The sequence below is a fragment of the Thalia democratica genome, chromosome 5 (genome assembly GCF_965202585.1).
Source record: "Thalia democratica chromosome 5, ktThaDemo2.hap1.1, whole genome shotgun sequence".
NCBI classification, from domain to species: domain Eukaryota; kingdom Metazoa; phylum Chordata; class Thaliacea; order Salpida; family Salpidae; genus Thalia; species Thalia democratica.
Genome location: NC_139169.1, coordinates 57863857 through 57868923, shown reverse-complemented (window position 1 = coordinate 57868923; position 5067 = coordinate 57863857). Strand labels below are relative to the sequence as shown.

General features: G+C 29.0%; 3 non-coding genes across 3 annotated transcripts; 1 reads left to right on the top strand and 2 right to left on the bottom strand.

Annotated features, from left to right (window-relative positions):
• Positions 1–2092: 2092 nt before the first annotated feature.
• LOC145837337 (U1 spliceosomal RNA) lies at positions 2093–2256 on the bottom strand. The gene has a single exon (XR_014369973.1). It is a non-coding gene; the product is annotated as a U1 spliceosomal RNA (small nuclear RNA).
• A 1052-nt stretch (positions 2257–3308) lies between these two features.
• LOC145837344 (U1 spliceosomal RNA) lies at positions 3309–3472 on the bottom strand. Its single transcript, XR_014369979.1, has one exon. It is a non-coding gene; the product is annotated as a U1 spliceosomal RNA (small nuclear RNA).
• A 1075-nt stretch (positions 3473–4547) lies between these two features.
• Positions 4548–4655, top strand: LOC145837318 (U6 spliceosomal RNA). The gene has a single exon (XR_014369956.1). It is a non-coding gene; the product is annotated as a U6 spliceosomal RNA (small nuclear RNA).
• The last annotated feature ends 412 nt before the right edge of the window (positions 4656–5067 follow it).

Here is a 5067-nt window from a genome sequence, read left to right as displayed (position 1 = left end):
AGAAAGTCCTTTTGTTTCTTAAAAATGCCGTTGCAAACATTTTCTATTCGGCTCGATCTACTAGAATTTAGTTTTTCTCTTGCCGGACTTGTTAAGCAACAGTTTTAGCGGGACAAGTAATAAAATAATTATTTTAAAACCTAAAGAGAGCTATTTAAAAGCGAAATTGCAATAAAATAATCATCTAACAAATACTAATTTGTACTGAAACCGAAATTATACGCCCATTAAAAAGCTCTATTTTGTTTCCACAGGATTAAAAGTTTTAAAGCTAAAAATTAACGACACGTGCCCGCGAGCAGTACGTTTAAATGTAAAACAAACTTTATACAGTTCTTAGTTAAAATGGGAACTCCTATATGATTTCAGCTTTTCAAAGTATTTAATACGTCGTAATACAAACATTTTTTTGTAGTAGTTTGTAATGTTTACTATTGTTATTTTATAATACAAGTTTCTGAAAATAACGGTTATCACGACCACAATCAAGTTACATAGATTTCCATGATCTCAATTTTCTAAATTTTAGCAGATATATATTTTGGGTAGCTGTCTAAATTGCACGAGCGTATAAAAATGCACGAGGAAAAAAAAATGCATGAAGATACTTTTGCACGAAGGGTCATTTTTGCGCAAAGATACTTTTGCACGAGCAGAAGATTTTGCACGGAGACATTTTTCCACGTGTTAGATTTTTTTTTAATTTAGTTTTTTTTTCTATCACTGTTACCACTAACCCTTACCCTCGGTCGGTAAGTTTTTATAATAAAAAAATATTTATTTTATTTTAATTTTTTAATTTTCTTAATTTTTTCTTTTTTATATTAGTTTTTTTTTAATTTTTATTTTACTATCACTGTTACCCCTAACCCTTACCCTCGGTCAGTAACTTTTATTTATTTTTTATTAAATTATTTTATAGTTTTTTTTTCTGTTTATTTTTTTCTTTATTTTACTTACGTGCAAAAATGTAACTCCTTCAAAATTGACCCTTGGTGCAAAATCGTCTTCGTGCTGTGCAACTCTAGTGGTAATTGTCTCTTTTTTACTTTCTTCTTTTCTCTCAAGCGAGTATAAATTCAACAATCTCGCGTGATTTAGACTTCTTTTAGTTTCTACTTTAGCAAACTTAAGTCAGTGCAGCTTTTCGCTGCACTTAAGTTTTAATGGTTTCAATCTTGTTGTCGAGTTAGTTTCGACTTTAGAACACTTTTTGAGTTTGATTTAAACGTTTAGTTTTTTGTTTCTTTGATTCGAGTATTGTCGTCTTTTAAAAGAATGGATAATTTGATTTATTAGTGTAATGTTGTGCAGTATTTTATCATCTTTTCGTTTCTCAAATTCATTGTAAATATAATTATTATCACAGATTCGAACTAAGTTTAGATTAGTATGAGTAACTGATTTATTAAACCTTTAGTAAATAGTAAGTAAGTCATAATAGTTTATTTAAGTCAACTATAATTTAGGCGTTATCTTGGGGCATCTACTCTACAAGTTAGAGCGCACGTTGCGTTATAAACCAGGCCCATAATAGTGTATAAGTAGAAGCCAGGATAGCGACAGTGCAATTTTGTTCCCTCGTGCAATTTTGTGCCCTTGTGCAATTTTGGCGTTGTGCAAATTTGGCTTCGTGCAATTTTGTGCACTCGCGCATTTTTGTCTTCGTGCAATTTAGACCCGTTCCCATATATTTCATGTTTTATAATTGATCAACGTGTTTTCGCATTTACCTTCAACGCGAAAGATCCTAGGTCCCAGCCCAAGGGCAAGAACATTTTGTTTTACTTTTTGAGATTATTTTCGTAATTAATTGTGGTAAATGAATTAATTTATTTTTACCGCCTTGTATACTTAATGCTCTAAAACAATTAATTTACCATATGGTTGCTGAACTATGTTTAAATAACCAAATTTTACAAAAGCTTATATACATTTTGTAGAAATTTATTTGTTTTGTACTTAATTCTTTTTTAAGTTTTAAGATGGTTTTTAGTACTTACAACAAATATTTTCTAGTTGATCAAAAAGCACATTTAAGTAATCAACTAAAAATTTTTTAAAACAAATGGGTGTGACTTTTGTTAAATAGAGGGGACTGCGCGAACGCAAGTTCCCCGTGGGAGAAATTGTACGGCCGAGTTGTTCACATTTGGAACAATCGCAGAGGTCAGTCTCATCAATGTGCAATGATGAAACCTCACTCTGAGTCAACAGCCTGCCTGATCGCTGTTAAGACTCCCGTCAGGTAAGTTTAATTTTGCAGCCATCAGCTGCTATCCAACCAATAGACACGAAATCATGATTAGAAGGAGAACTGTTATGACGTCACAATAAAAGAAAGTTTACTACAAAAATAGAAGAGAATATTAAAGTTCGTTGTATAACTACACAATGCAACATGGTACGCATACTTTATTACATAAAACTTTTGAGGGGAGCGGGTCAAAATTGCACGAAGACAAAATTGCACGAGGTTACTAAATTGCACGCGGAGACTAAATTGCACGAGAACAAATTTGCACGAGTGCTCAAAACTGCACGAAGATACTTTTGCACGAAGACAAATTTGCACGAAAGGAACAAAAGTGAACGAAGACGATTTTGCACCAGGGGTCAATTTTGCACGAATTACATTTTTGCACGAGAGTAAAAATAAACAGAAAAAAAAAGTAAAAACAAAAACAGGAAAAAAATAAAAGATTAATTAACAAAAAAACAAAAAGAAAAAAAAAATACTTACCGAGGGTAAGGGTTACGGGTAACAGTGATAGTAAAAAAAAAGAAAAAAAACTAATTAAAATTATAAAAAAAATAATTAATTATATAATAACAATAATAATAGTAATTAAAAAAAAAGCTTCCGACCGGGGGTAAGGGTTAATAGTGATAGTAAAAAATAGACTAAAAAAATAAAATCAATATTGTTAGAAGATTTGGAAAATTTGACTCGTGCAAATCTTCGTGCAATTTTGTCCACTCATGCAATATTTTCCACTCATGCAACTTTGTACGCTCGTGCAAACTTGACAGCTACCCACTTTTAAGACTTTAACACTTTCCTATTTTTACAACTCATCTAGTATGTACTTAATCGTATAAAGCTTAAAAATTTTGAGTTGACTATACGCATAAATTAATTTATTTAAAACTTGAAATGATTTTGGAAAATTAACATTATTTCTATTAAAAAGTAAAAATACTACAGGCATAAATTCAAATACCTCGTACATACCATTTTTATAGGTCTAACTTAAAAAGTAATAATAGTCAAAAACACCAATAAATTATTTTGCCTTAAGATTTGTGCGGGAGGCGCGCGAACGCAGCCAACCCACTGTCAGAAATTGTACGACCGAATTGCTCAATTTTGAACAATCGCAAGGGTCAATTATATCGATGTGCAATGATAAAACCTCGCCCTGGACTAACTGCCTGCCTGATCACAGTTAAGCCATCGTCAAGTAAGTTTTACGTTATCAGCATCGACCTCTATATATTTAACTCACTGTGTTTTATCAGCTGCGTGTTAAGTAAAGTGACGTCATAATAAGGTAGAGCGGTAAAACGAGAGAAAAGTATTTTATAAAGTAGTCTGTATTGAAAAGAATTATTAAATTAATAAAAACACGTCACCCCAACTTATTTATTTCAATTTCAGAATCTGAACTTCTTAGATATTTCGATTTGTTTTATTCAAAAGCTAAAAATACAAGCTAGTATTGATAGATATGTTTTAACATTTAAGCTTTTTTCTATAAAATTTTTTTAAAGGAAAATTTTACAAAACATAAAACTATATTATTTGAAATTTTTTACAAAAGTTATATTGCTTTTTGGAAATGTTTGGTTAATAAAGTCTAGTTTTGAAAATTTTATTGTGTTTTATAGTTTTTTTTCATTTGTTTATTATTTTGTTTAAAAGATTTTTTATTTTTTTAGATAGCTAGTAACGTGAAAATAACTCTTTAAAGATATTTTTTAAAACAAAAAATACTAAAATTTTTATATGAGGTGTGAATAAAGAAAATTAAATATAGTTTTTTTTCTCACAAATTTCAAATTTAACGCATTACTAAAAATCTAAAACGAATCTTAAGTTTTGTCTAAGTTATTTTATATACCAAAAAAACACCTTACTTAACTTTTTTTGGACTTTGATTATAAATGTACTTAAAATTTTATGCTTTAAGGTGACTTTTATAAATTTTAGTAATAATTCAAGAATGAGACTTTTTTGAAAATTTAATAAATTTAGCTCTTGTATTTGCATCAAAAATATTTAAATTATTTATTGATGTAATTGGTTACAACAGTGTAGCTAACAAAACTATCTAATTACTTCTAACCTTTTTAAAACTAAACAATAATATTTATCTCGTGAAGATTGTTACATTTTTAATTTTATTCCCCTATATTTAATTTTTAGTAATTTTAAAAATATTTTTAATGCTTTTAATTGTTTTTGATTATTTTTTATTTTTTATATTTGAATATTTTCTGAAATGTATGCGACTTTTTTCAACAGTATTAACTCCTAAGTGGTATTTTGTTGATATTGCGAAAGAATTACTAAAACTGGAACCATACAGAGAAGATTAGCATGGCCACTGCGGAAGGATGACACGCAAAATCGTGAAGCGCTCCTACTTTTTTGCTACAGTAGTTTAGTATATGTTAGTCTAATTAATACCTACAAACACTTTTCTTTAACTAATTTTTTTTTAATATATGGCTAAAATAAGTTTTCAAACATAGAAATTCAAGAAACTTTTTAAAATCTTTTATAAAAAACACTATTTTTCAAACACAAAATAAGTGTTTGGAGGCATTAGTGAGACCTACATACGCAATAAATTTTTTTCTCCAATGCATAAAAATTTTTCAGTAGTGGCCCTTTGAACATTTATTTAAGAATTTGAATTGTCGGAACTTTAACTGCCCGAAATTTAATTTTAAACTGTTGTTTTAATATATATTTTTTATAATACAAAAATCCTGGCAGGTTTGAGTTTTCTTTATAAGTGTTTTTATGCTAAACGATGATAAATAAAGAAGTCGTTTAAG